Source organism: Telopea speciosissima, chromosome 7 (assembly GCF_018873765.1).
Source record: "Telopea speciosissima isolate NSW1024214 ecotype Mountain lineage chromosome 7, Tspe_v1, whole genome shotgun sequence".
NCBI classification, from domain to species: domain Eukaryota; kingdom Viridiplantae; phylum Streptophyta; class Magnoliopsida; order Proteales; family Proteaceae; genus Telopea; species Telopea speciosissima.
Genome location: NC_057922.1, coordinates 493,645 through 517,938, shown reverse-complemented (window position 1 = coordinate 517,938; position 24,294 = coordinate 493,645). Strand labels below are relative to the sequence as shown.

Here is a 24,294-nt window from a genome sequence, read left to right as displayed (position 1 = left end):
TTCTCTCTCCTCTTTGATCATTGTGATCGAGCTCTTACTGATGATGATAACATCATGCACATTGCCATTGGTGTAATGTGGTGTGGGAGATTCCTCAGGTAGAACCCTCTCCCTCAAGAAAGGGTAAAAAGAAAAATCTTTTAAAGTTTTATTTTGTTATTTAATTAATGGAAAAAAGAACCTTGGAAGATAGTGTGTTCCGAGTGCCCAGCACAAAGGGTCGTGAAATGAGTGTCACTCCCCCATGATAGGTGGAAATCTTATCCCTATTGATGTTTCTGTCATCGTGCAAGGGCCACACTATCTTTCAAGAAACTCTCTTCCTTAATTTATATTTTGTTAGTGTAACCATGTTGCTTACAAGGAGTTGCTATTGTTAACTTAACCAAAAAAACAAAACACCATCATTAGAAAAATAAAAAAAAATTCATCATTATGACAATGACATAATACTGAGATAGAATCGAAGGTTTTATCTGATATATATGTCGATGGAAAATTATCTGCACCATTTTCAGCTCGCTCCATTTTCTCAAGTGCCTCTAATAGAGTGGGTTGAATCCCATCTGAACGGTCAAACAGTGTGATCGGGCAAGGATAGGGTGGTCATCTCTACCCCCTATTTGAGGAACTTGATGAAATGGAACTGCCCAAAAATTGAAGCTGATAATGATCCATATGTTGGTGACAGTTTCATGTGACCAGTACTGCATGATTACACTGAGCATGACCAGGACTGTAATGTGGTGTGGGAGATTCCTCACGAGGAACCCTCTCCCTCAAAAAAGGGTAAAATATATATTTTATATATATATATATATATATCTTTTAAAGTTTTATTTTGTCATTTAATTAATGGAAAAAAAAAACCTTGCAGGAAGATAGTGTGTTCCGAGCGCCCAACACAAAGGGTCGTGAAATGAGTGTCACTCCCCCATGAAAGGTGGAAATCTTATCCCTATTGATGTTTCTGTCATCATGCAAGGGCCATACTACGTTTCAAGAAACCCTCTCCCTTAATTTATATTTTGTTAGTGTAACCATGTCCGCTTACAAGGAGTTGCCATTGTTTACTTAATAGAAAAACAAAACACCATCATTAGAAAAAAAATAAAAAAATTTCATCATTATGACAATGACATAATACTGAGATAGATATGTCGGTGGAAAATTATCTGCACCATTTTCAACTTGCTCCATTTCGTCAAGTGCCTCTAATAGAGTGGGATGGACCCCATTCGAACGGTCAAACAGTGTGGTCGGGCAAGGGTAGGGTGGTCATCTCTGCCCCTTATTTGAGGAACTTGAGAAAATTAAAAGTCCAAAAATTGAAGCTGATAATGATCCATATGTCGGTGACAGTTTCATGTAACCAGTACTGCATGATTACAATGAGCATGACCCCACTAATTATATGAAGCTGAAAATTAACATAGGAGTGTTGCTCTTTTTGGATATCCCTATATATTTTTACAAAAATAAAATTATATATTAAAAAAAACAAAATCTATCCTTAAAACCAGTTAAAATCTTTTTTCCTGATCTCTCTCTTTTCCTCTATTTCCTCGTGCGTCTCTATTGTGCGTGTCTCTGTGGGCTGTCACAGCCACTGAAAGGAAGAGCCAGCTCGACAGCATTATATTATAGTATATGCTGACGTCTTAGAAGCTGATGCCGGGTTTGAAGGACTCCCTTCATTCACACCACCTTTATTGTGATTTGTTTTTAAGGGTAAGGATTCTATCAACAAGCAGGATAATCTATGCTTGTGTTTGGTATGCATTCTAAGTAGATTTCACATTCTTGGATGATAAAAGCAGTTATTTTTTTGCACCTAAGAATATAGAATCGACCTAGAATGCATACCAAACACATCCTATATTCTCTAATTTTTTTTTTTAAAATTATTGTTTTTCTTTCTTAAAATAATTAAGGTCACGCCCAGACACAAAACTGGTCATGTGCTTAGTGTGGCGACCGTGCCTAGACATAGAACTACCTTGGGGCACCTAGAAATGCTCGCTTTGCCCCCATGTAAAGGTGAATTTTTCAAGGCATCTCAAGGAGATCCTGTGTCTAGGCATGGTCACCACGCAAGGTGCATGACCAGGTAGTGCTTTATTCTCCAATAATTAATATAATAATAATTACGAAGAGGTGCAATTCTAAAATCAAAATAATAAAGAAAGGAGTAGTAGTTGAGTCACCGCGGAGACCTAGCTATATCACACAACAATATCACATGAAGAAGAGGCATTTAATTTTAAGGGTTATTTATGATAATAATCCACAAAGTGGATAAATATTATTAAAAAACTTGCACTTAGATATTTCATCGAGCAATATGGGATTGACTTTCGCCAATTTTAGAAAATAAAGAAAATGAAAAATTTCCCAAACACACATTGAGAAAAATCTTTATGCATAATCGAAATATCTATCATGTGATAGGTCGGGTGAGACTCACGTTTTGTTGATAGGTACAGTATAATTCACTCCTCTCACACATCAAGTCTCAATCTAAACAAAGTTTGCTAAGGTTGTGTTTACTTCATTATAGAATTTTTATAGGATTTAGAAACCAATAGAAAAATATAAGGGTAAGAGATCACTATGTGGTTGTGCAATGCCTGCACCAGTGCGGGGCCAATGAGAGTGCACGCAAGGGTATCAACATAGATGCAATTTTTTTTTAATTTCATGGGACATAGCCATATGGGATGATGATTTCATGCCTAACCACGAGACTAAATAGCGTTCTTTTTTCCAATATATAAATATTAGAAAGGAAATATTTTTTCCAAAATTCAATACATAACAAATTTAAGATGTTTTTTTCCCAGACGAGTGATGATATCTTGATTATTGGTATCTTGACACCTATTGTAAAACTTAACATGATGCAGAGAAGAATGGAAATGCAAACAACAATCACACAATACATATAGGATTTACGTGGTTCAGCAAAATTGCGTACGTCTATGGTGAGATGAGATCTGTTTCACTATCAAAGGAAAATAGGCCCACAAAAGCTCCACACAGCAGTCCATCATTAGAAATCAAGACACCAAAACTTCAATACCTATTGAAAACTCCATACTCCAGACTGTCTTTCTTTTTGCTGATTGATGGTGTCATGCAGTGTAAAGTGATTATCCAAAACATTATTTTTTTCCATTGACAACTTGCTTTGTGAGAAAAACAAGAATTAGAGTAAAGAGGTAGGAGAATGGAGTCATAGTTAGGAAATGAGGTTTGAAATTAGTGGGACAGCAAAAGATAGTGCAGTAGGGATCTCTTCTCCACCTAAAAGGCAAAAACTTAAAAAAATGAAGTAAAAATATAATAAAGACAATGCAAAAGATTTCCTTCACAACAAGGAAAACTGTGAAGGTATGAGTTAGATTGGATCTTACTAACTCCTTCAATTCAAGGTCCCCACATATTACCAAAATAAAGCTTAATACATAACTCTATCTCCCTTGAAATGAATAAATTTTTTTTTTTTTAAAATCAAAATCCTTAGAGGCTGTGTTTGTTTCATTGTGATATATTTTTTTTTATTGAATTTATTGAAAATCAATTTAAAATTATATAAGGATTAAAAAGGGAAAAAATGCTTTACTAATATATAATACAAAAACAATTCTATTCCAAAACTTTAAGATATTGTTTTACCAAAATATAGTGATGGTATTTTGATTATTAATGATACTCTCGGCACCCGTGGAACACTCACCCCCATCATATATGGTTCAATTGTTTATTTCATTCAATGTTCAAATGGGTTAATAATTCATATGAGAAAAAAATCTCTACTTGGTAGTGTTTCCTATTTTCTCTCACAGGACACCATGAGATGACACCTTTGTCCCTGGATAGATACCCAGGCGTCTCTATCCAGGTGTACTCACCCATTAGCCCAGACACCAAGGGCCCAAGTAAAGGAGTGTACAGCCCATTCCGAGACACAGAGGACAAGTTTTCAATGTATGTACATTATCACCTACAAGACTTTGGCATTGAATTATTGGCATTACAAATTAAAAGGAGTTTGTAATGGTGATACTTTATTCCACTTGCTTTGCTTGCAGGCGGCTCATCTAGGTAGGGGACAGATTAAAGAAGGGCCCCCCAATTTAGTCAAAATTTCCCATCCTTTGAATACCGAGGCTTCCTTTGAATTACTGCACTACTTTTTATGAGATTTTTTCATTTTTTCTAAGCTGAGTTTGGTGTGTTAGGTAAATTGCTAAGCTATATAATGGGTTCCTTGAGAACATATCCAAAGCACCACTTAGCAGTCTAAGATGGGAAGACAAGGAAGCAATTGGGGTTCAATGACTTCCCTCATCACCACTCTTCTAGTGGTGCTCTTGTCTACTCTTAGCTTCCCACTGGAAACCACTGCAAACAACTACTACTACACCTCTCCTCCACCACCCAAGAAATCTCCCCCTCCACCTTCTCCTCCTTACCACTACCAGTCACCACCACCACCTCCACCAGTCAAGTCTCCTCCACCACCAACCCCAGTCTACAAATACAAATCACCACCACCTCCTCCGCCAGTCCACAAGTCACCTCCTCCACCACCACCCAAGAAACCTTATGAGTACAAGTCTCCTCCACCACCACCAACCCCGGTGTACAAGTACAAGTCTCCTCCACCACCACCAAAGGAGCATTACAAGTACAAGTCTCCACCACCACCACCACCACCACCACCAACCCCTGTCTACAAGTACAAATCTCCACCTCCACCACCACCACCAAAGGAGCAATACAAATACAAGTCTCCACCACCATCACCAACCCCGGTGTACAAGTACAAGTCCCCTCCTCCACCACCAAAGGAGCAATACAAATACAAGTCTCCACCACCACCACCAACCCCGGTGTACAAGTACAAGTCCCCTCCTCCACCACCAAAGGAGCATTACGAGTACAAGTCTCCACCACCTCCACCACCAAAGGAGCATTACAAGTACAAGTCTCCACCACCCCCTCCTACTCCAGTCTATAAGTACAAATCTCCTCCGCCACCACCTAAGGAGCATTACAAGTACAAGTCCCCACCACCCCCTCCTACTCCAGTGTACAAGTACAAATCTCCTCCGCCACCACCTAAGGAGCATTACAAGTACAAGTCCCCACCACCCCCTCCTACTCCAGTGTACAAGTACAAATCTCCTCCACCTCCTCCTACTCCAGTCTACATGTACAAGTCACCGCCACCACCACCACCACCACCATCAGTCTACCATTACACTTCACCTCCTCCTCCTCACCATTACTAAGAAAGGCTTAAGAGACAAAATGGTAAGCTTGTCACATTATTCTTGTCATAAATAGAAATACCGTAAATATCAAAACATAACACAACTTATGGATAATATTTTCTTATTTATATTTTTTCCTTGCAGGAAAGAGGTTTATTAGGCTGGCGAAATAAAAAGGAGGGTTCCTGTTTTTCATCGTAAGAGAAGGAAAGCAAATTTAATCTCCTTGTGTGATCTTAATTTGTTTTTGAGATAGACTAGCAAATAATCATGGAAAAGAGCCATGTTAGAAAAGGAAGAAAGGGTGAAGAAAGAGAAGAGAGAATATATGTATGTATCATTTTCATGTAATTGTGCAATATAAATGTAATGGTAAACTCCGTGGTTGACGGAATCTTGTAATCTGACATCTACGAGTTTTTCTCGTTTTAATGAATAGAAGAAATTCTTTTATCATTAAAAAAAATAAAAAAACATGTTTATGCATGAGATTGTCTATAGTCTAGACTCTAGACTATGATAAGCATCCGTTCCAGGTTTTTGTTATCTTCTATTTTGGCAACTGAAGAGGTCTATGTTGTTAAGATAACAGAACTCTTTAATTGCTTGTGTTTTTATGGCAATATGTTGCTTGCAACCATTAAATTAATCTTATTAAAGTCTAACAAAACAAAATCTAAATTGAGGTCTTTTGTCCCATTCTAAGTCAACTGGAATCAATGAAAGAGATGATGTCCAATAAAAGTTTGCTCCTGAAGTAACACTATAATTTGCAAAATATGATCCGCTGTAACATTGATCTCGCGATAGCAATGTGAAACTTTCCAAGAACAAGATTAATTAAATAGATTTCCAAGAAAAAAAATTGTGATTTTACTACAAAAAACAAGGCTGAAAACACTATTTCAAATCATAATTTATCAAATTTTCTTCATTAATTGGATAAAAATGGATTGAGATTAAGAGTAGACAACCACAGAATGGTTAACCCTTTTCCTCTTTCCATTTTCCATTTTCATCATTAAAAAAGAATTGGCTTTAGAACCCAAATCTGCAAGAAATATATATATATATATTTCTCTGCAATATGCATATATGTTCTGATCTTGAATTAATTGTCCCCTTAATCTATTTCCGAAAAATACCTTCAATTTGAAACATTTCAAAGAGTCCTTCATGATTGGCGCGTCAAATTTGATTAAGAAACAGGTTGGTTGATAATTGGATTTCTTAGAAGCAGTTTTTTGTTTTTTATTATTTGTTTTCTCTCTCCTCCTTGATCATTGTGAGCTTTTGCTCCCATGTCTATTGATGCTTCCGTGCACATTCCTATTATGTAGGGTCACACTATCTTTTAGGAAATCTTCTTCCCCCTTAATTAACATTAAATGCGATAAGTCTTAGTGTAACTCTGTTTGATTACAAAGAGTTGCCATTGTTTACTTAGCATAGAAAAAATAAAACACCATCATTAAAAAAAAAAAAAATCATCATTATGACAATGACATTAATATTGAGATAGAATCAAAAGGTTTTATCGGATATCCTTTGCAGTATCGGAGGGGCGGCGGTACACATCCAACCGCACAGCAGAGGCCAAGTGGCATACATGGCCTCTATGCCGCCGGATGTTCACCTCTATCCCGCCGGTACTGCAGAGGATTTTAATGTGTGTCGATAACGGTTTCATGTAACCAGTAGTGCATTAATTATATGAAGTTGAAAATTAATGTACTAGTGTTCCTCCTTTTGGATATCCCTATATATATTTTTACAAATTAAATTTCATTTTGAATCCCATAGCTATATGATGATGAGCTGCATGACTACGGGGAAATATGAATAGAGAGACCTATCCTTAAAACCAGTTAAAATCTTTTTTCCTCTCTCTCTCTCTTTCATTTTCTCTGTTTCTGCGTGCGTGTGTCTGTGGGCTGTCACAGCCGCAGAAAGGGAGAACCACCTTTTATTGGTAATAAGAAAGGAAGCACCAGCTCGACAGCACTGAAGGTCTCTCTTCATTGACACTACCTTTTAATAAGGTGAGTTTTTTTTTTAAGGATGAGGGTGAGGGTTAGGTTTTTGAATTCGGTTTTCCTCCAACCGTGGCGGGAGCTGAAGGATCCAGCCTAGTCAAAACAGGAGTGTTTAGATTATTTCACAGGCGGATCCCACCCTATGAAATGATCAAACCCCTCTTGTTCTGGCTGGACTAGATCCTCCAACTCTTGTTACTACTGGAGGAAAGCTAGGTCGCGATGGTTCTTTTAAAAAATAAGGTAATCTATATTTTCTTATATTATTTTTTAAAATTATTGAATTTTTTAAAATTAATTAATATAATAATGAATATGAGGAGGCTAGCTAAATATAGCCCTTAGACTCTGAGAGCCTTTCCCCTCTCCCTTTTTTTAAATCAAAATAATAAAGAGAGGAGTATTGGTTGAGTTACCGCGGAGACCTAGCTGTATCACACGACAAAATATTGCATGAAAGAAGAGGCATTTATGGATTATTTATGATAATAATCTGATAATAATCTACAAAGTGGGTAATTATTATTAAAAAATTTATCCTTAGATATTTCACTAAGAAAGGTTCAAGTAAGTAGAATCAGCAATGGGATTGACTTGTGCCAATTTTAGAATATAAAACATTATAAATAAAGAAAATGGAAAACTTCCCAAACACCTATTGAGAAAAATCTTTCTATATAGTCGAAATATCTATCATGTGATAGGTCAAATGATCGAGACTCACATTTTGTTGATAGGTGGAGCTTAATTCACCCCTCTCACATAATAAGTTTCAATCTAAACATAGTTTGCTAAGATTGTGTGTGCTTCACTATATAATTTTTATAGAATTTAGAAACTAATAAAAAAAAAATATATAAGGGCAAGAGATTACTATCTGGTTGTGTAACACCTACACCAATGGCCAATAAGAACACACGCAAGGGTATCAACATAAATACAATTTTTTTATTTTATTTCATGGGATATAGGGTGATAATTCCATGCCCAAACACATGACTAAGTAACGTTCTTTTTCCCAATATAGAAATATTAGAAAGGAAAAAAAATTACCAATATGCAATACAAAAAATTGAAAAACAAATTCAACATACTTTTTCCCCGAACGAGTGATGGCATCTTGATTATTGGTATACGATTAGAATTTTCCTTATTCAATCATCTTTAATGTAACTTTCATAATTATCATTTATGACTAAAAATTTTTATTTTCTACAGAAAGCAATAGACATTTAATAAATACATGAGAGAGAATATGACTTAACACACAGAAATTTAAGATATGAACAACCCAAATCATGCCCTCTTTGTCACCCTTTACACACCTCACAATTAGGTGGGTTCACCAAGAAAAGCCTTCCAAACTAGTTGAACATTCAAAATAGCCTCAAACTACTTTTAAGATAGGATAGGATCATACTGAACATTCAAACTAGTTGAAAATTCAAAATACAGTTTTGACTCTTAAAAGGTGTATCCACAAGAAAATAAGGCACTTTAAAGTTTAAACCAAAGAAACAAGTATCCAAAACTGTCATACTTTCATAACCACTCTAAGACATTGGGATTTTAGAATGCCTCATTATTGTAAGAAGATATTATATAAAATATAATTGCAATAAACATTTAAGTGAAATCTTATACTTAAGGGTCCAGACTCCATACTCCAGACTGTCTTTCTTTATGTAAAGTGATTATCCAAAACACTATTTTTTTCCAATGACAACTTGCATTGTGAGAAAAACAAGAATTAGAGTAAAGAGGAGAATATTGGAATCATATATAGTTAGGAAATGAGGTTTGAAGCTAGTGGCTGAGAAAGCGAAAGGTAGTGCAGTAAGGATCTCTTCTCCACCTAAATGGCAAAAACCTGAAGAAAAAAAAAAAATGAAGTAAAAATATAACAAAGACAAGGCAAAAGTTTTTCTTCACCGGTGGCCCAATGGAGTGGGAAGAAATCAAGGTATGTGTTAGATTAGATCTTACTAACTCCTTCAATTTAAGGTCCCCACATATTACCAAAATAAATCTTAATACATAATTCTATCTTCCTTGAAATGAATAATTGAATGTTTTTTCACTCAATGTTCGAATGGGTTAATAATCATATCCAATCAAAAAAAAAAAATGTCAAATGAAAAAAAATATAAAATAAATTTACAATTAAGAGAAAAGATCTCTCTCGGAGAGTGTACAACCCATACCTAGACACAGAGAGGAAGCGAAATAATCACCACGCCCCTTATGATGTCAATGTGCGTAACTTTTTGAATATTTTTTTTTTTGCCAACAAAAATTAGTATCTCTAAAAGAGAAATAACCATTTACCAGTTTGAAAATCAAGAAAGATAAATATATTTTTGTCCTTCAAATAAGAAGAACCTCATCCAAAAGACACGACCATCTCTCTTTTTTTTTGTTCTCTCTCTCCATTTTTCTTTCCACTTTCCAGTTGTTATGTTGAATTTTGATTAGTTCGGTACCACTGTCGTCAATGGGAAAGCTATAATTTAGTACTACTATAGTGTTCTACGTTCGATCAAAGTATAGTCTTATTATTATATATACATAAGGTCACATTCATCAATATGCCTTATTTTATTTGAAAGAAATCTCAATCAGTTTTTCTTAATATATTAGAGATCTCTTATTTTATTTGAAAGATATATCTAATCTTTGTTTAGTTTATAGGGATTAGGTAAGTCATGTCCCCTCTACTTCCTTTCTGATTGGGTTTTAGAATATTCCTCTTAGAAACAGAAGTAGTTTCTCCTTAACCAAAGCACGTGATCACGTGTCATTCAATTCCCAAGAAAACACGAGGAGGCTTGGAATGTAAAAGTTTTTAGATTGTTGTTATAACCTAATCATGGTTCTAAATATCGGTATTGGTATCGGATTGATCGTATCCAGCAATGTATATCGGTTTTACTAGTCATCGATACCAATATCAATACTGTACTAATATCGTATCAGTAGCACAATACGGACAAGAGGTAAAATGATCAGAAAACTCATTTTTTAAAGAAGATTCATGGATAATTTTGTTCGATACAATCGATCTAAGTCGATATTGTATCAGTATTGTATCAGTTTTGCAAGTCACCGATACTTACCGTACACTAAAACCATGAACCTAATTGACAAGAACTAAGTTTTTTTTTTGCCCACTTAGGGTGAAAGAAGAATCTCTTCATCATACACATAGGGTGTAGATGTTAACAACGAATATAGGATGATTGTTTGTGACCATGAACAAGAGTGTGGATGTTAAAAAGGAATTCTTCTAAAAAATTTTACAAATTAAGTAGAGATCTTACACTTTGATTAGTGTGAGTCAATTTATATATTTTCAGTCTTTTATTATACTATGGGGTGAGAGTTGATTGATGACACGTGATTCATTCATAAGGTCACATCACCAATTATAAAGGCATTCTTCCTTTTCTCGTGTATGAAAGAAAACTTAATCCTTGAAGCCTCCCCCTCCCCCTTTATTTCATAAACCACAAAACTCAAACCACTCCTCTCATGGGGTAGGATTTGATCCCTGATCACAATTGAACATCTTACCACCAACCTAAGAGTGACACGATGCAGTTTATAATTAGCGAGAGATATGTAAATGTTAAAACTTCATCACTCTGTCTGATTGCATGTAAAGGGAAAAAGAAGAAAATTGAATTATTTTTTTAAGTAATGAAAACTTTTTGTAATTTGATTGTTTAACTAACTAAAGAATTTAACAAATTAAGTAATTAGACTTCTCAAATAAAATCTTTATCTACTTTTTCGGATCCAAGGAATTTGGTTAGAAATTTCATCTTGCATTGCAATGTGTTTAGTGACCAGAAAACTAAAAAAAAGAGAGACGGGTCGAAGGGTATATTATTTGGATATGCTTATTAGAGCTGATGATGTTCGCAGCAGCTTCGGAAAGTCTTTTTTTTTTTTTTTTTTTTTTTGTTAAGGCTTCGTAAAGTCACCAGATCCACTTTGTCTTCGTTGTTAAATATTTTCTAATCAGACATTATATTCTTGATTGATTACTGTCTCAGTTTGACTAAAAATTCATGGGCCCTCCACTGTGCCATTCTTATTCAAAATCTAAATGGAGAAGATCATCTCCCTTCCATATTTCTCTATTATTTTCCATATAAAAGGAGCAAAAATATATAATAGTTAAATAAATAAATAAATAAAAGATAATATATAAACACCAAGATCATACAATCGGTAGATCAAAAAATATTATATAACCAGTAATTCATGACTCATTGTGATCTAGTGATCATGGGTTAGAATTGAAACCCCACAATGGTGGGAGCCTCGTGTAGTGAGTACGCTTTTTCAGTCATTCATGATTCAAAAATCTTCCATTATAGAGGATAAAATTAAGGGGAAAAAAAAAAAACAAAAAGAAAGGGCAAGATTGAATTATGTCTTTATCTTAATTTACTCGCGACTCTACCCTGTCCCCATCATCCCACCGATGAACGGTGTCAAAAATAGATTGCAGCACTTGAACCAATCGAAAACAACCAACCAAACGTTTTATCAGTTTTGGTTTTAGAAACCAATAAGAAACCGGTAATAGACTGATAAGAAGCTGGTAAAAGAAACTGATAACAAACTAAAACTGACTGGACTAATAGTTATCGGTTTCAAATTGTTTTTTGTAAACCGAACACCTTATCGGACCAATTTCAGTCTGCGGTCTGCTAAGCGGTCACACTTTAGGCGTGGCTCCATCGCCTAGACACATAACCGCCTACCCACCTTGGAAATCCGGTAGAAGTGAAAACTACTAGGAATGGAAAGTAGCTTTACAAAGAATATAAGCCGTTTTATCCAAGCTAGCTTCTGAATTCAATACAAGTTTTGTAATTTGCTTCCTAACTTCTGTGCTAGTTGTCCCATAACATGAAATTTGTGTTAGCAATGTAAGAGAAGAAACAAAAAAGACACAAACACACACATGCACACACAATTTTCTTCCCCTCATCTCTCACCTTCACCATGGCAACTTGAATGTAATGCATCAGACTGGACTAGCCTCCACTTTGTGTGTTACCCAGTTGGCAACACAAACCCCTCAGGTTTGGGAGGGACAATCTCCAAATCCCATCAGGGAATTTATCGTTGTGTTCTCATTTCTGCTAGGAGATTCTCATTCACAGTCAAGCTCAAAGTTTCAATATGTGGGTTTTAACTATAGCTTGTGTTGGGCATTCCACAACTATGTGTTTGTGAGGATTGTGCATGGATGATATCCTGGATGTGAGCAAACCAAGCAGGAGCTTGGCAGCTATACATAAACTCATTCAGGAAACTAAGGTCCTCTGCTGCGATAAACATGTCATTGGAATGGGAGTGCTAAATATAACAACCGAATGAATAAACATTAGCCAATGTAGAGAACAGTTCCAATTTCAGATCAGGCAGTTTGTCTGCTATATTGTGCTCCATTATATAATGTGTGATCTTCATTGTTTCTCCTCTTTCTAATAAAATAGTTTATTCATACAGGAAAAAAACACAGAAGTAGGCTCTGTTTCAGAGAGGACAAAGGATTTCTTATTTTTTATTTTTAATTATAGTTTACAATTAGAGGAGTGGCATTGGTCTTATTGCTTCTATGCATTTACTAACCTTATCAAAGAAAGAAAACGAGTTCAGTACTTCTCCCCTGTATTTTGTTCTAAATGATTTAAAAATGGGAAACAAAGAAGGCTTTTCAACTATAAGAAACAGAGAAGGCTTCGTGAGTCTTTAGTGTCACCTCATTGGATTATAGATCTATCTGCAGAAAGTTATTGCAAAAATGGGAGCCCATAAATCAAGTGATCTAGGTTAAAGGGAAGCAGAGTAGATCAAAACATAAGGTATGGTGGTACGTATTCTATGAAAATATAAAGGATAGAAAAATTGGGCATGGTAGTGCTTTACTGCATTTGAGGGAGCTGTAGGATATTGAGACAATGGGTCCAGTGTCCATTGTTCACCAAGGCATGGAAAAAACCATGTTGGGTGCCTAAAGCTGGGTAAGGTGATGAGAATATAATTCTTGGAGATGCTCAAAAATCTCCTCCTTTGAGGTCACACACAGTTTTGGTATTATATGCTCAATATATCAAAATTGTTGTTTAATTTGAATCTAGACAATATTTATATTGTTCTCAGCTAGTTTGAAATTAACAGTTTATGTCCAAACTTAGTTTTGAGCTGCCCTTATTTTATTTGGATACTCTTTAAGTTGCGGATACTCTTTAAGTTGCGCTAAGGTGCTAGTACAGTTTCTCTTCTTGGGAACTTATTTTTAGGTCAAAGCTTATCTTTCTTTATTTTGGTGGCAGTGTAGAAGTATTTCAGCTGGTGTCCAACAAACCCAGGGTAAAGGGGGGAAAAAAGTAAGGTAAGTACTAGAAGGTTTTAAATTTCTTACATGATTTATCTATTCAGAAAATTTGTCAATTTCTTCTAGACATCCACGTATCCTGGGAGTTTGGATCATTATCTAAATATCTTGAAAGCATAATGTTTTCAAGGTCCTCTAGGCATGGTGCTGACACATCTACTACTGGTGTCTTTCCCAAAGAACCTACCTATCTTTTTTTTTTTTTTTTGGAGCAAGGAACCTAAACTTCATAAATTCAATTACTATTATGGAAAACCTACATCTCTGTATTCGTCACCCAGCTTATAAACAGTTCTTCCCTAGCCTGTTTCTTCAATCAACCAGCCTTAAATCCTCCATCTCTTTCATGTCTCTATCTAACTCAAATACGAGCCTCGTCCTGCATCATGGGATTTTCTTCTCTGTTTTTTTTCCGGATAATTGTCACGGAACTTTCAAGTGCCCTAGAGATAGTATTTTCTTGGGGAGGATGAATGAAAATATATTAACGAAGCACAAAGAATCTTTCCCCTAAAAAATATAAAAGGGGAAAGAACAAGGAAGAAGACAAGGAAAAAGCTCCACAACAAGACAACGCACTAACGGATAGTATTTTGTTGGTATAACAAATAATACATAGAAGAAGAATAAAGAATCAATGGGGTGACCTGCAGTACCGGAGTAGGTCATTAATGTCAAATGATTCTCATGCCAATATAAGGTGAAGTATGAGGGTTTCGTTAGTCAAAAATAATTCCCAAAATCCTATATACCATTTGGTAACAAATAGAAGAGTGAAGGATTAGAGGTTCAATGTTAAGTTGAGCATCCTATGTCTGTTGGAATATGGTTTTGGACACAGATGGAGGAAATTGATTACTGGATCCATATCTCCAATTCCATCTTTACCAATGGCTACTCTAAAGACCTTTCTAAAGCAAGAAAGGATGGACAACTAGATGCATCTCCACTTTCTTGAACACCATTGCAGAGTAGTCTTGCTGGTTGTAATAGTATCAAACCCTACAAACAACAACCAAAGAAGAAAGAAGAAAGAAGAAAGAAGTAGGAGAGAGAGAGAGCTAGACAAAATGCCTGACCGATACCTCCATATTGCTTATATAATTAATTGTAATGTGTAAGTACAAATAAGGACATGAGTTAAACAAGCTAATTACAACTTTACCCATAACTCACTATATACCACCAAATATACCCTTAGAGTAGTGGTAGCACCAAATAACACTAGTAACACTTAACATAACACTTAACACTCCCCCCAAGTTGGAGCATAGAGATCTCCCACGCCCAGCTTAGAACAACCACCGAGGAAGGTAGATCTAAACACCACCTTAGCAAACATATCACCAAGTTGATTGCTGGAAGTAACAAATGGAGCGGAAATCAGTTTTTGCTTGACAACATTCCACAAAAAGTGACGATCGACTCTAATATGTTACGTCCATTCATGGAACATTGGAGTACTGGCAATATAAATACCAGGGTGATAGTGACAATATATCTCCATGAGTTTAGTGACTGAAAAACCCAATTCTTGAATGAGATATTTCACCCACATTAGCTCTGCTGCAGTATGTGACATAGCTCTAGACTCAACATTTGCATTCAACCAAGCAACAGTAGTTTGCTTCTTCCTCCTCCAAGTCACAAAATTACCACCAACAACTGTGAAATATCCAGGAGTAGACCTGCAATCATCGGCAACACCATCCCAATCAACATCAGAGTAACCCGCCATATCAGTATGACCATAAGATTGATAACAAGACCTTTCCCGGGAGCACCTTTAAGATATCTCAAAATGAGACAAACAACATCCCAATGAGCATCCATAAACTAACTAATAACCCCAACAACAAAAAAAATATCGAGATGAGTAACAGTCATATAAATAAGCTTTCCAACCAGCCTCCTGTATTGATGTTTATCCACAAAATCTTTGTTATCACACGCCCCAAGTTTCAAATTAGGATCTTTTAACAGATATAACAATGTCATTTAAAAATGATCGTCACAAAATAAAAAATAAAAAACCTAATTGACTCTTGACACGACACAGACCTCACACATTAGAGTGAACTAAGACAAACAAAGAAGAACTGCGTGGAGCATCACGAGACAGGAATGAAGTACGATAATGCTTTTCAAGCTCACATGCTTCATACTCAAGTCGAGAGATATTCTTACAATTGGGAACCATTTGTTGAAACTTGGAAAAGAAAGTTGTCACAACTAGTAATGCCACTGAAGAGGAGAGGACAAACTAGAGGTAGTAGAAGCAACTGTAGGGGTGGTGCCGTCAAAGTAATATAGGCCACATTTCTCACGTCCTCCACCAATCATCTTCTTTGTCTGGAGATCCTAAAAAAAAACAGGAAGTAGAATAGAAAGCGACTTAGCAATTTATGATTTAGTCAGTTGACTAATAGAAAGAAGATTTAAAGGTAAGTTAGGAACATGAAGACCAGAGTTTAACAATAGAAGAAAAGGTAAAGAAATACAGCCAAAAGCAGACACTTGAGTAAAAGAGCCATCACCAAGTATGACTTTAGAAGGATGACTAATATTCTGAAAGGAAGAAAATACATGGGACTCACCAGTCATATGAGAAGTGGCACCAGAGTCAATGACCCACGATGTAGAGGAAGAGAAGGCAATGAATGTGCCATTACCTAAGTGAGCACTTATAGCAATAGATGTAGATGCATGTTCTCAATTCGTTGAATCCTTTTAAGTAACTAATTAAATTCATCACATAGTGGAGAGACATGGTGACTACCCTCAAATGTAGAAGCAAGATTGGCATTAGAAGTTGAGTTGTAGAACATAGTGGAGAGACATGGTGACTACCCTTGGGATCAAAGGCCCATGATGCAGGTCCAAGTTCACGCAGGAAGAAGAAGAGCAGCCTTTGAGCAGCCTTTGATTTTCGTGGAGCCTTTACTTGTTTGTTCTTTTATGTTAGGGTTAAAACAGTCTTTTATGTTTATATTTTCTTAGTTCCCCCTCCACGATTTTAGAGGGATGGGTGTTTAGTTATGTTAGTTGTTTAAACTTATACGCCTAGTTAGAGTATAAGTCTATTATATTTATGTCTTGTGATTAGGATTCAGATTAGGAATTCCAACTCCTAATCTGACTAGGATTGCTTTTAAGCTTGATTATTTGTAAGGCCTTTTGGCCACCTCTTTTCATTATAAATAGATAAATCGCGGGAGGCTCCCCCACAACTTCTACTTCAAAAAATTATCTGATTTCAGATCTGGAACTGCTGCTTCAAGCTGCTGCCACTGCTCCTTCTGTGAGCCTATATCCTTGTGGACTCAAGGTGGTTAAGGGTGGGTTATCCTGCGACTCCTTGCACTGTGAAGGTCAGGAGGCCTCTTCAAGTGTTCAATCTGCTACTGTTCTGCAATCTCAGACCTGCAACAAGTAAGTGTTATCTGATTTACTGTTTCCCTTTGCTGCACCCTAAACCTGCAACTATTTTCCTGCAAAACCCTAGTTCTCCCTTTAGAAACCCTAGATCCCTTTATTCCCTTCATTCCCAAAACCCAAAACCCTAACCCTAATAATTCTGAAATCCTATTTCCTATTCAAACCTAATTAAAACCTATCCTAATAGACTCCTAAAAACCTGCAGACCATTACCCAATAAAGCCCTAACTCAATCTCCAATTCCTAACCCTAATTTTGCCCTAATTACCCTAATCTGCCCATTCGGCCAACCTATTACACAACCTGGTCCTAAGTGAGACTTATTTCACCTAGGCTACATCAGCCCAACATATATATATCCCAACCCTAGACTTATTTCTTTAGAAAGAAATAAGTCCATTTCGATGATGAATCTGCATCGATGATTTTTCCGTCCAATCTTCAGTCTACAACCCTTTCTCTATTCTTTCTCTCTTCTCTCTTTTTTTTCCCACAAGGGAGGGGGTTAACTACTACCATATCATATCAGATCCTAAAAAAGCAGTTTAAAGAATTGAACCGATCAATAGAAAACAAGGATAGGAAAAATAAAAAATAGAATGCGGAATTAAAAAGACAGATATCAGAGTATCAGGAGTATAAAAGAAATCGCCTAAGACCAGGGAAGATATGGGAAATTTAATTTCTTTCAACCGACCTTAAACTTGAAGAGAACTGGAAAGTAAATAAGAAGAATGGAGAAGAGAAAAGGTGCACGAATCCACCTGATGCGGCTTAGGAATCCACCAAAAGCCGCTTGAGAATCCACCCAAGTCGAGCACTGAGTCCATAGTAGAATGTTACCATAAAACTTGAAAATGTATTGCTAAAATTGTGGGGTGGCTCTTAGGCCAGTATACCTATATATAGACTACAATTTCAGACCACCTAATAATCCTAAACTGACTTGAAAATCCAAATAATGAAATGAAAAGCCAAAAACAGAACTGATACTAGGCCTTTTAGCCACTCCTACTTCAACTAGAACCTTAAACCTTAGATACATTACCATCCTACCGACTTAGAAATCCAAATAACGAAATGAAAAGCAAAAAAACAGAACTGACACTAGGCCTTTTAGCCAATCCTATACTAGTTAAATTACCAGTGTAGAAAAAGAGCCAACTGAACTCCTATAAGCTCTAGGACTGCAATTAACACTTCAAAACAGAAATAAATAAACTGACTCAAAACTGATCCACGACTAGGACTGACTTTGACCAACTAGGACTCTAGCCCACATCTAGGTCTTCTTCTCTCCTCTGTTTGGCATTGCATTAGAATCATTCGAAACATAGCTTAAAAATAGCTGGCCAATAGTTTAGCCAAGTAATAATTTGAAACATAGCTCCCTTTTGATGTGTGGGTGTATCTAGATGGAGAAAACTCAAGAAAAGAGTCCCTTTCTCGAGGTAGCCTTTCATGATAAGGTTATAATGTTACAAAAGATTTTCAGCTTGCTATTCTTTTGGACATCAATCTTCAAAGACTTCAAGGATCTTCTTAAAAATTGTGAACAGAAGTTAGAGATGATGCATATTCAATGACTCCAACACTATAGATTTGTACAAGCTTTTTCATTGTTCAAACTCATACACCGTATATGTTTTTGTATACTGGGTGCTGCACACATTCATCTTAACAAAAATATTTTATCACTTAAGGGATAGAGCTGCACCCTATACACTCTAATCCCGCATCATGTCAGTATCAGATCTATTGAAGGATAGAGAAGGAAGAGGAAACAATAGATTAGCAAGGACATCTAAGAAAAGTTCTCGATATAAGATCAGAACATTATCTGTATTTACGCAGATCACAGGGCACCCTACTTATCATAGGGAGTCTCTACAAGATCTAGTTCTACATTTCTACCTTTAGCCAATTTTACATAAGATGCATTCCACAGTTGCTGTAAAGGGAGACTGAGGATGACATTTTCTTGAATATATGGCACTTAAGATGAATAAATCAATAAGATAATGAATTTATAAAAAGTAAGATAGAACATATTATAACTTTACTAAAAAAAAAAAGAAGAAAAAAAAAGAGAAAATGGGGATATTTTCTGTTACAGAAGATATCATACACTATGCATATGACTGTCCATCAAAAGCCAGGAACTATAGAAGAAAGCTAAATAATGCAAGCAAACGATCTTGAATTACCATAGAATACCAATTCAGAAAAGACTGCATGGACTAATATCTAGGAAGTCCTTCACAAAGGAAGCCAATGCAGCAGAAGCCACCTTTAATATTTCTCCTTAATGCAGTTTCATATCCCCCTAAAATAACAAAGCAAATCATCTTACCATAGGAAGCCACTATTAAAATGATATCATGTACTGAAAGAGCATATTTGAAACTTAGTACGTGCTAACCAAATAAAACAGAAAAGAACACAATTTATAGAAGGAATCACACAAAGCTTCTCTGACTTTGATTTCGATTATGATGAACAAACATTAGGGATGGTATGAAGCATTACAAACAAAGGAACCCTTACTACTTGATCAATGACACAGTCAAAGGGGGAAAGAAAACAGCCATTATCATACAGTGTGAAAGTGAACTAACTTTTAATTACCTGTGAAGGTTCACAACTGGTTTCCAGATGGCCCACTTGCATATGCAGAAGCTTGCAGGGGAACTGAAGGAGATTGGAAAGAAGCATCAGAGAATGTTCTCGATGCCTTAGAACAGTTCATCTCTAAACAAGGTAGTCCAGGAGCTGAAGCCTGACTTTCAAGGGGCAAATCTTCATAAAGAAATTTGGTCTTCCGATCGAGAACAGCTTTTAAGCTTGAGTGCCTCTTACTATACTTTCGTACATACAGATCAGACTCATTGCATCTTTTATTTTGCAGCGTAGAAGAATCTCTATCACATGAGAGTTGGCATGTGGTTCCACCATTATTTGAAACCTTAAAGTCCAACTCATCTTTCTTCTGATAAGACTGGGATCCAGACTCTGTATTTTTGCCATCCCCTCTAGAATTGACTAAATTATTGGAACAGCTCGCCTCCTCCTCCTTCATGGGCAGTTCTACCTTATCATCTTTACAATCCACTATTTTAAGAGGACCCGCTTCAAACACTTCCTCAGAACTTACTGTTACACCCTCCTTACCGTTTTCTTTACATTGCTTCACTTGAGGACTTGAATCTTTTTCCACCTTAGTATTTTCTCCCAAAGCACTCAAGTAAGTAGAAGAATCATGATCCTGTGTGAAAATGCGAACCGAAGGTTCTGAAATAGTTTTATCAGGGTTTTCAAATAATTTGTTATCGCTGCAAAATTCAAGCTTTCCACAAACACTTGGACTTCCGGGATCTGAGGCCGTAGCTGATGCATTACCATTACAGTGCCACATCCTTGGAGAATGCAAGCAGTCTGAGTTTAATGAGCACAAGTTCTTGCCAATCCTTGGTGAGCTGTTCATTGCCCTATGCAACCGGAGTGCCAATTCTGCATCGTCAACAATCAAAGCACAAGTTGCTGGAGAATCATTCTCTCTGTTCTCATCTCTTGCAGCCACCACAGCCAAATTCAGTGCATTTCTTGCCAGCTCTGCAGCTCTTCTTGCTGCAACAGCTTTCTTGAAAGCCTTCTGTCTTGCCAAAGTTGCAGCAGCAACCTTCTTCTCCGCAGTCAAGTTAGCATCCTTTACCGCATCCTCCAATGATTTAGAGCAAGCCCCAGCAGCAGATACCCTAGAATTACCCACCGAACAAGCATCTGACAATATCTTGCTATCTCCACAAGGGTTTCTGCTCCTACAAGCCCCATTTGAATTAGCTAGAGATCTTGGAACCCAACAATCAATGCACGTAAAAGGACCTGAACCCGAATTCGAACACGGAGCAAACCCAGGATACTTCAAAATGCAAGCTCTGTGAATCCTCCGTTGACACTCGCGACAACCAGCACTCTCCTCAGATACTTCTTCAAAACAATAAGCGCAAATTTTCGCGGATTCCACAGCGTCAAAGCATTTCTTGCAAAGTAGGCAAATGCGCCACTCACTATCTAGGGCTCGGAGCTTATCTTTCCCCTTATTGCTCATTCGAGCGTCACAAGCATGACAATTGGAGATATTCGGCAATTCTCGACCCCTTGTTCGAAACCGTACCGACGAAGCGGATGAAGCAGAGTCCGCAGATTCCCATCCATTCTGCTTTAAACCGGCGATAAGTCTCTTACGTGGAGGAAGAGAAGAACGAGCATCAGTATCGGCTGCTGCTGCTCCTGCCGCCGCGCCTGACCTGCTGGTTCCTTCTCCTTCTTCTAATTCCTCCATCATTGACGATGAATAATCAAGAAAAGGAAGGATTGCAGACAATTAGGGTTCTACAGAAAGAGAGAATACACTTCTAGGGTTTTAACATTGGCGAAGCCATCGGAGAATTAGGGTTCGGAGTGGTTCTTTCTAGCGGAGGGCTTTGATCACTGATCTGTCCTTACTTGCATTATTATCGGTATCGGCATAAAATTCCGCAAAAGATTCTAACTTAATCATTTCTTACCACAAAATGATCTCTGAAAAAGCTTTTGATAATAATTAATTAATAATAACGCCTGGGAATTTTTAGCGGTTGGACACGATTTTACCGTTCAGTCAGTTATAAACCTTTCCCTCTATATTTGAGAAGTTCTTTGTGAGCTGGGGGGGGGGGGGGGGGGGGGATAACGCCCACGCCCAGGCACAGAGCAGCCGACTAACCGCCCCACCCGCGAAAAATTATCTCCTACGGTTGGGGGGAGGGGAACTTTAAGTCGGTAACACCCACGCCCAGACACAGGGCAGCCGACTAACCGCCCCGCCTTGATGAAAGGCAGAAATTCCTTCATAGATGTCAACATGCTTTATCAGTGGTCCGCAAACGCACACGCACACACACATGCATAGGGGTCACACGAAAAAATATTTCTTGTGGTTCTCTATCCGGTACTGTTCCCTAGTGCCTTTAATAAGAGGGGGTGGATCCCACCCGAACAGTGTGTTTGGGCAGGGAGTAAGGTGGTCATTTTCACCCCCTATGAGAGAAATTGCAGGAACTGTACCGAACAGGGAACAACAAGGGATAAAGCACACTACCCTTACAAAGAACTCATCACACTGTGAATATAGATGGGTATTCCAATCCAATACAGAAGTCATTCTTTTTCGTTTGAGACTGTGGATTGAATGAATAAACAGATGAAATCAAGCATTAAGCATAAAGAAAGAGCGAAGAATTCAAAAAATAGTTTAGCTGACCGTTTTTTATTTTGTGCCGAAGCAATTTATAAAGCACAGGCCGAAACGGGTGAAATCAAAGGACATTACTTGAATGCTACGGCCGGCTATACTATATCAAATAGCCTAGGGCGTTACTGTACTTGTTTTTGTCGGGTTCTTTAATAGCCAGACACCTGTCAACCAACCATCCAGCAACTATCAGTTCTTTCGCAAGCCAAGCCAATATGCCTTGCTAACTTTTTTTTTTCGGGTTTGGAGGGAACACATTGTTTTGACTTTTGACACTTCTCTTTTCATTGTCGGACGATTGAAGAACTTGGTGCATTTATTTGCCTAAGCGAGGCTTGAACATGGTTTTAAGTATTAACATCATTTTGAGAAATCCATTCTTATTGGTATTGATATTGGCCATGACCATATATATACTGACACTGATATATTTATATGGATCGTGATATTCTATGGTGCGTTGCCCGTAGCGGCCTGAGCAGCACACAAATAAGGTGAGGTACAATCGCCTTACCCCCCGCTCGGGCAGGGGTAAGATAGTCATTATGTTGTGTCGTGTTTGTGCACCTCTACGGGCAGCACGCCATAGAAGATCTGGATACTATTTATACGGCATCGATGGGCCAGAAACAGAGAACCCAAATCAGTTCTAGGGTGGAACTACGTTCAAGATAAAGTCTGGATAGATATAGGTTAATATACATTTGTGTTGGTACCTTGTTACTAGTACCCACGGGTGAGATACTGAAAGGGGTGTGAGCAGGAAAAATTATCGTCTCCATTTATCTGCCCCTCCATTTCCTCCATTACATCTAATAGGGAGGAGTGGACCCCACCCGGGCAGTATATTCGAGCAGGGGGTAAGGTGATCATTTCCGTCCCCCCTATGAGATGTAATGGAGGAAATGGAGGGACAGATAAAAGACAAACAATAAAGAATTGGTTTTACGTATCAGTATCGACGCCCATATAGGTTACCGTCGATATCAACACGATAACAATACAGATCATTTGGCACCAACTTGGATCGGACGAGTATCGGGTGCAGATTTAAAAACAAAATACTTTGACTGATTCTCCCGTCTAGTTATCAAATACTAATATATATCTTCTGATATGACTAATACAATACTGATAACTAAATCCAAGGGTGTGAGATTTTATGGGGTGCTCTATCATAAAAATCTACCCATGATTGCTAGTACCAAGTTTACCAACTACCAACCTCTGATTCATGAAGGATTTTAGAGGCTCCAAATGGTGGCTAATATGTTTTACAAAATGTTAATAGTTAACTAGTCCACAAAAGTTCCTTCTAACATAAGTTACTCTGAAAAAAATGTAATGGATAAGGTTGCTAAATTTTATCCACCTTACCCAATTAAACATCTTACTTGACCTTCATTAGGAGGCTATGGTAAAGGTTTTATTTCATTTAGGCTAAACAGGTAGGATAAGTGTACGGGTACTGACCTCATTCCAAGTTCCAACTACCTTACTCTAAACGGAATATTGGTTACATATCCATTTCATTTGGTTGGAGGTGAGGTTACTAGTCAAACTATAGTTGACAAATTAGGATTAAATTCACGTTTTACTTCCACTGTTACTTATTAGAGGCTTATGGCATTCTTATAATTTTTCATAACTTTGTTACCCATGATTTCGCCCAGATTATAAACCCATATATAGTTGAAATTTTTTCACTTCCCACTCACAAGTACCAGAACTTTCTTTTTATGGGTACTAGAACATCAGTAGGTATCAATATTCTAGTCCTAAGTTAATTCTGGTTCTCATTTTTCCACCTGGAGGCGTCTGGAGATT

The 24,294-nt window shown here is 37.2% G+C and overlaps 1 long non-coding RNA gene across 1 annotated transcript; it reads right to left on the bottom strand.

The window, feature by feature from the left end:
- Positions 1-9,979: 9,979 nt before the first annotated feature.
- LOC122668951 lies at positions 9,980-22,456 on the bottom strand. The gene is made up of 3 exons (XR_006333941.1): positions 22,328-22,456; positions 14,687-14,689; positions 9,980-9,992 (listed from the first exon to the last, which is right to left on the bottom strand). It is a non-coding gene; the product is annotated as an uncharacterized LOC122668951 (long non-coding RNA).
- Between the last annotated feature and the right edge of the window lie 1,838 nt (positions 22,457-24,294).